This window comes from Rutidosis leptorrhynchoides, chromosome 3 (genome assembly GCF_046630445.1).
Source record: "Rutidosis leptorrhynchoides isolate AG116_Rl617_1_P2 chromosome 3, CSIRO_AGI_Rlap_v1, whole genome shotgun sequence".
Taxonomy (NCBI): domain Eukaryota; kingdom Viridiplantae; phylum Streptophyta; class Magnoliopsida; order Asterales; family Asteraceae; genus Rutidosis; species Rutidosis leptorrhynchoides.
The window spans coordinates 639,296,617-639,305,318 of NC_092335.1; positions in this window are offsets into that span (position 1 = coordinate 639,296,617).

The window sequence follows — 8,702 nt, forward strand, 5'->3', positions numbered from 1 at the left end:
TTACCGCCTTTTTTCATATCCAATACCTCAAACTTAACTCGTGATATCGGTTTGACAGTCCAACTAATAGACTTACGATTTCTTTTACCATGCTTACGCTCTGCATATGGTGTGACAGGTGTTGTTAAACCATCAGCAGTGTTTCGGTGTTCCCAAAACCATTGTTGAACTGAAGCTCTAAAGAATTCAAGAAGCATTGTAATCGGGAGTTTCCTCGCATGAACTGACAGTGCGTTCATTGACTCTGCACTATTATAAGTTAGGTAAGCATACCGAACACGATCTGCATGATGTCTAGACCATCTGTTGAGGCCAACAGTAGTGAGTGTACGTGCACTGTCTGGGATACGTCGTGCTAGTATACCATAGTGGTGATCAAAATCAGATTTTCTATACGCTTTGCACATTTTCCAGTAGTGCCACTCGTAAATTTTAACTCTTTTAGACACACTTTTGAGGTTTCCCAACAAATGTCTAGCACATAGTGCATGAAATACTTCTGGAAATACATTTGATATGCCAGCAGCTATTGCAGGTACCCTGTCAGATATAATGGTAAGATTAACAATACAACACCCCGAAGACTGTAGAGAGTCTCTTAGATTACCAAAAAACCATGTCCAATGATCGGTGGTCTCTCCTGTTCCAATACCGTAGGCTAATGGAAGGATTCCATTGTTAGCATCCATAGCGACAGCAATCAAGTTAGTCCCCAAGTAACGACTTTTTAAATGAGCCCCATCGACTATGATTACTGGTCGTGCATAGTTAACAAACGAACATGTCTGCATATTAAAGTATTGAAACATTATTTTTAAATACGAGTTAAATTGATATGTAAATAAAGAGAGCATTAAACATACCGCTGCACCAATGGACATGTAACTCATAACAAATCTGCCTTTGTTGTCCGTTCGAATGTTGGTTACACTACCTGGATTAGACAATCTAAGATTATATAGATAATTAGGTAGTATTTGAAAGGAATATTCAAGACTACCCCTCAACATCTCAATTGCGTAACATTTGGCTTTCCATGCTTGGTGGTATGATAGACTTATTTTAAATCGCGCTGACATATCAGTCCTTATATCATTCGGTCGATAGACACGACCTTCGTGTTTCATCACCTCTTTCAGTATATTCCCTAGGACCTTCTTGGTGGCATGCTTATTGTTCGGAAGAATTTGGGTATTTGAGCACGTGTGTAGATCATTCAACTTCCGTACTTGAAAGTTGTTGCTATCTTGTATACACCTAGCAGTAATTTGCCATGAACAATTTGGTGATATGCATGTAGCTGTATACCTTGACTTGTCTGAGTACTTTGGTTTTATCTGGAATCCTTCAGTAACACACTCTGTACGTAATTGCATAAGAAAATCTTCCTCGTTTTCGAAAGTCTGATTCAATTTAACTAGATCTGAGGTTTCATATATTGTCATTGATCTAGGTTTCATTTCGGGTTGGGTGTTCGATAGTAACGGTGGCATGTTCCAAAATATATCATCTGGTTGGGGATTATACTTAATTGTCTGGTTATAAGTTTGTGTTTGGTCGACGTATTCATCTTCGTATTCATCATCACTATCAGGAACATCATCCTCATCAACTATGTAGTTAGAAAAAGGGTGTTTTGTTGGTTTGATTGGATTCACATTTTCCATATCATCATGCTCAGATCCGCTTTGATCAGATGTAGGTAGGTCAACAATGTAAGGATCTTCGTTACCTTCAAAAGGTGGTTGTTTATCATTCAACAAATTGGTGTATTGTATTTGTTGGTTGATTTCATCTGTGGTTTGTGTTTGTAAGTTGAACTGATTTACAAATTGATTTTGTAGGTTCGAATTATTTGTGTATGGATGTGGTTGGTTGTACTGATCAGTGTATGGGTGGTGTAGGTTGAACTGATTGTTACTTTGGTGTTCTAGGTCGTACCGATTGATGGTTGACTGTTGTAGGTTGAACTGATTGATGGATGACTGTTGTCGGTTGAACTGATTATTGTATGGATGATGTAGGTTGAACTGATTATTGGATTGCTGAGGTAGGTTGAACTGATTATTGGATGGATGATTAAGGTTGTACTATTATTGTAAGGATTTTGTAGGTTGAACTGATTATTGGTCGGATGTTGTAGGTTTAACCGATTATTGTATTGTTGTTGTAGGTTGAACTGATCATTAGGATTAGTAAGGTTTCGACATAAAACATGCATTGAATTCGTAATATCTTCTAGATATATGTGAACGGGTTGATTTGAGATGGCGAAATTCATAAAATCATTAAAATCATCTTCATCATCAGTGATATCCAAGACACAGTTATCGACAACGTATTTCATAGATATAACTAAATCTTGTGAAACATCGATTTTTTTAACACATATTTTAACAAAAGCGTACGATTTAAGGGTTTGTTTGGCGCGATTGTAAGTTTCAAAGGTACTCTGGGACAATTAAGTGGCATATAAACTATATGACTATTGACATGTTTAAAATAACCTCCTGAACAAATATATATCTTTAACTTACTCATCACTATAAATGTAAAGACATATAAAAGTAGGGATTACTCACCAATAAGTGATGACCTCAAACTGCGCAAAGAGTTAACTTCAACTACTAAGTTGTTATGAATATGAATCTGGTGTGTTTGAATATCGATCAAGTATGGTATTTATTAAATATGGGAATTACTTATGGGATCCCATTACTTATAGAGTACAAATGGATAACAGGAATAAAAGGATCTACTGTTATCCAATTAAATTCATGAAAGGTGGATTTCCTATCCGTAGCTAATAAGGATAAGAAATGTTATCTAAAGGTGGGACCTAGGTTGCCTTTTTAATCATGAAAGTCCACTGTGGTCGACCACTTCATAGATTGTGGTCGACTAAGTCATTTTTATTAAGTGGTCGACCCACCTCAGGGTCGACCACAATGTATTTAAGCAGTGGTCGACCACATTTTACACCAGTGGTCGACCAAGCAAAAGGTGACTGTCAAAAGATTACAGTGGAGCATGTTCAACCTGCTGACTTAATATGCCAACACAAACATTAGAGCTACCTTTTACAGTGGAGCCTATTCAAAATACAATACCAACACAAACATTAGAGCTACCTTTTACGTACTTCGATTCGAGATCTAAAGAATGTCTTCCCCATCCTATGTCTGTATTCTAATGCAACCTTCGCAGTATCTTTCTCGAATGGGTAGGTTAGCTCACAAAATACACGCTCCATGTTTATGCAAACCCATACACCACAGTCACTGTAATATCCCAACTGCTGAGGTGAGTCGATATACGTAAATGTAGATGGCATCGAGACGTGTGGTGGAGGAGTGTAGTTAATTGCCCTCAAAAACTCTGGCAGACACTTACCCAACTCGAAAACATAATAAGCGCGGTGGTCAATTGAGCTGTGCTTGACAAAACTATCGTAAATGACGACGGTGAAGTCCTTAAGATCAAGCACAATAAGCACCCAGTGATCCGCATCTTCCAAACATGTTGGGAATAGGACCTACAATTAAAGTTAGAAAGTTATACAGATAACTCTAATCTGAATGTATATGTCTATGTATATTTAAACTGTATATGTATATGTATATGTATTTGATATTGTAACCTTCTGACACTTCGACCAATGTGGGAAAGGGAGTCTCGATCCGTCTACATAACAAGTAATATTGGGATTTGTGTAATTCGGGTCAAGTATTACACCCGTTTTAAAAATCCCCATCCACTTAATCATGTCGACCGGCATGATCGTACATCTTTGGCGGTCCTTTAGTGGCTGAAATTCCATTTGATCTAAACGGTAGCTCCACCACAACAACATGGATCCCCAACCATTAATATTCTGAAATTAACAATCACTTAGTCAATCTCAAGTTAGCGAAGTTAAATGTCGACCACTTTAATAATAAGTTTATAAAACACTTACAAAGTTATCTAAGTAACCGCCTTCAAATTTGTTGTAGATCCGCTCCTAAAACTCGTCAGTGATGAATATAAATCCGTCGGATAGGCCCCGAACAAATACCGATAAGCACTCGTAATGAGGAGTCATCATCTCTTCCGGTGTCTTAGGGCCGTCCAGATTCCTTTCATCATCATATAATGTGGAAGGGCCGGGATAGATAAGTCCAGACTTATGAATCAAATCGTCAATGATTTCTAGAATAACATTATCAGGCACTACCAGAGCACTCAGTCTCCCCGTCTTCTGTTGTTTTACCGGGATTTCTTTATCTGGCATGTCAGGCTTTCTTTTAGCACCCTTTTTGATCATTTGTGACGGTGTAACGAAGGGAGACATCCTTGCTCGTGCAACCCGACGGTCCCTTTTGCTTCTCCTCACATAAACCGTTGAAGCAACCTTCACATTATCAAACATATCTTTCTTGGTTGTATGAACTTCAACATCTGACACATATCCACCAATGAAACCACCATCATCCTATCACAGAAACACACAGCAATAAGTCATCCGAAAGTCGGTTATATAGTCGACCTTGACAAGGGTCGACTATAGTATAAATTTAATATAGTCGACCTAGGTAATGGTCGACTATAATGTAAACATAGTGATAGTCGATCCAATGAAGGGTCGACTACTCATCTGCACACTGGACAGTTTATATAACTTACCAACTTGCATAAATGAATTATATAATAAGAAATTACCTGCTCTTGTTGACGGATATGTTGTTGTAGGTTTTGTATCATAGAATGGAGTTTTAAATACTTGTCTTGTGGACGCCTCTAGAAACATATAAACTCTGCACTATCTTTAGTGTCTCACGTGTAACACGGATGCCAGCCTCAACCCGATCACTCATCTCCTTAATCTCCTTGGCATGTTTGTTTTCCTGGTCATCTAATCTCTTTGTCAAATTCTTAATCATATCCGTCAACTCCTTCTTCGTCTCATCATCAAATTTCTTCGGATCATCAACTTTCTTCACCGGTACTTTAGCATCGGGGTTCTTGAAATAGTTTACACTAGTAACCCACCACTCACACTTAACCTCTATCTTGGTGGGCCTCAAACGATTGAGAGGTCATTCTTCGTCCGGATATCATCCTGTCATACACATATTCATATACATATACATATACATATACATATACATATACATATACATATACATATACATATACATATACATATACATATACATATACATATACATATACATATACATATACATATACATATACATATACATATGCATATACAGTTACAGTTACCTATACATATACAGATACATATACAGTTAAATATATAAATATAGATACATATATAAATACATATACAGTTACATATACACATACATATACAGTTACATATACATATAGATATACACATACATATAAACATAACACATACATAAATATTTTGGTATAATTATACTCACCGGGAGTTGCATCAACTCAACGTACTCATTCCAGCCCATGACTTTCTTCTTCCGTTTCCAGTGGATTCCACGAGGTATGCCTTCACTTTCCGGCTTAAAAGCATATGCTTCTATTCGGTGTTTGTATGCCTCCCATATCCACATCTACAAACAAAAACCAAATTTGGTTAAATATGAAACATGTTAATTGCTTAAAATTTATAAGTATGGATTACTACCTTAAACGCCCAAGTGAAGCCGCTCAAATGGTATGTCATTACCCCCTTCCGGGTTTTACCTCCTACCCTCTCTTTATAAGGTACTAACACGTGATGCAAACTATTGTAAAGTTTGGTTCATAAGAAAGAACCCCACGGATACTTGTTCATCAACTCAAAGTCCTCTAATAAAAGAAGCATGTCATCGTTTACGCTATCCCGCAACTGCTTCCCAAGGAAGCATAAGTTAATTATCAATGCAATGGTAACTATGACCTTATCCTTGTCAGTTCCTTTCAATTCATCTTTAAAAAATGCGTTGTGAAACTCCGAAAGATGACGTTGACCACTATGTCGTTTAATAAAAACACGAGATGAAACCGAGTGGTCAAAATCCGACCTCTCTTGACCTATCCAATCTATAAAAGATGTAACTGGACCAAACCGCATCCCGGTAACCAAGAAAAACTCACGTCTACCACACCTAATGACATGGTCTCGGGTAACTCGAAACCATAGCTCTTCTGGCTCCTCACATATTTCGCGTCCGTTGATTACAAACTTTTTCGGACGGTCAGTCTGATTCATTAATAAGCAATGTATGTATCCCGGATCATTGTCATCACACTTTATATCTAACCAATAACCGAAACACGTCTCTCTGAAAATCTTTGTCTGAGCCGGAGTGAGTTTGTTCTTAATCTCCCTTATAAGAGACATCTTGCTTCGAATGGTGACCTTGGCCTCGAACCAAACTTGTAATCAGACAATGATAATGTCATTATACATAAATGTTAATATACATACACATACATACAGGTACATACAATTGAAAAGCAAATACACTATAATCGACCTTCTTTCTGGTCGACTACAGTTTTATTCAACTATAGGCGACCCAAAATGGGGTCGACTATAGTGTATGTTTTTGGCAGTCGACCCTTTGAATGGTCGTGTATGCAAGTGATCTTCTGACCTAAGGCATCCCCATAACCATATACAGATATATACACTTTAGAAAAAATAATGGGAGAATTGTATATCTATAGTTACATATACATATACATATACATATACATATACATATACATATACACATACATATACATATACATATACATATACATATGCATATGCATATACATATACAATTATAGATACCTATCATATACTGACATGTACACACATACAAATACATCCATACATATATAGATATAAATACAGGGACCCATACATAGATATACATATATACACATATATACACATACAGATAAACTAACATATACATACAACAACGAAATAGGTTTTACCTCAATATCTGTCATCTTTGAAGGGAACTCTTGATTGAATCTAGGGACGAAATATATACACTGACGATGGAATTAGGGTTTATCTACAAACTATTGAAGTGATCTCTTGATTGAATCTGCAATGAATGAGGGTTGATGAATCAGGGTTCGTAACTAGGGCTTGTGGAGCGAATTTTTGTTAGAGTTGAAATTTGAATTTTGTTATCCCAACTCGCTATTTCAGTGTCTTTTTGTATACTCGACCATCATTAAGGTCGCCCGTGTTTTTTGGGGTCGAATATAGTGGTCGACCGATAGCCAACAGAAATCGACTTTGACAGTTATAAACGGTGGTCGACCACATTGAAATTTGGTGTGGTCAACCGGGTATAGAGGTAGTCGACCCAACGGGTGGTCGACTTAATGGTGTAAAAAGACAATTTTTTTTCTTTCTAAAAGTGTATTTTGGAATACAACTTTTTAAAAAAGTGTATTTTGGGGAATTTCCCTATAAGAAATCACATAATGACACCTTCACATAGTTTTTCTCACATAATGACTTGAATATGGCTAATTTCTTATAAATTAATATTAGGTTTTGAGCTCGTTGGTAAATGTAAACACTGATGATAAAAAAAAAAAAAACTTGGCCAATGTAGAAATCTACGGATGGCCTCTATGGTAACCAACGTTCAAAATGCTTTGGAACTTGCCAAAACTTTAATGACGAATCTCCTATTTCCAAGACATCTGGTGACGCGTTGGATGATGCTATTAACCCTACTGGCCTACTGGGCTTGGCAACCCAAATCATTCCCCTGATAAAAATATATCCTTCGAGGGTAACCCAACCAGGCACCAGCCCATCCTCTAGCCCACTAATTGCCATGGAAACATGTGATGAAAGGCCCAATTCAACAAAAAAGAACATACCTGTTGATGGACTGTAAAAACCCAACGATGGTGTCCTACAATATACTGTTGGGCCCATATTGGATCACATAAAGGATATTAAATATTACCAAAAAAATTATTGGGCCAATCCTTAATACGACTTGGGCCCTAACTCAATATCAAATCTTAACAGACCAAAAAGTAACTGGGGTTTCTATTTCTTCTGCCCAGAATTCTTTATGAGAAGAAGGATAACTTAGATAAGGATGGCCGCGTGGACGATGGGCACAGATACCTCATACCCACAACTCGTGACTTATGAATTTGTTTATAATCGTCGGGTAACGGTACCCACCAACAGATTAATTTTTATGCCCATACCTGTTACCCATGGATACCTACTATCCGCGAATAAACTTGCAAATTATAAAATATATACAATATTACTATCTTTTATGCGTTCTTCATAATTATATGATTAAAAAAGTAGCGATAAATTACATTATAATTATAATATCAGTGGGAAAGTACATGAATTAATAAACTCATCAATGAATACACTTAAAATCATGTGAATAGAGATAGAGATTGTTTATGCATATTTGTGTGGCCGTCGCTAAATGAATAACGTTTATTATTACAATGTACACCTAGATATATTACACGCATGAAACTGGTCAGTTACATGAGCATATGTAATTGTTGGACCATTATGTTCAGAAGTTCATTCATCTGAATGAGGCCTATTCGTAGGAATGAGGCCCATTAGAGTTAATGTCTAGTTTTGCATGCATATTAGTTAAATGCTTTTATTAGGGTTAAGAGAGTAACCCTAACCTGGTGAGCTGTTTTGGCAAATCTAAAGCTAAGGGGAGATCATGCTCGAT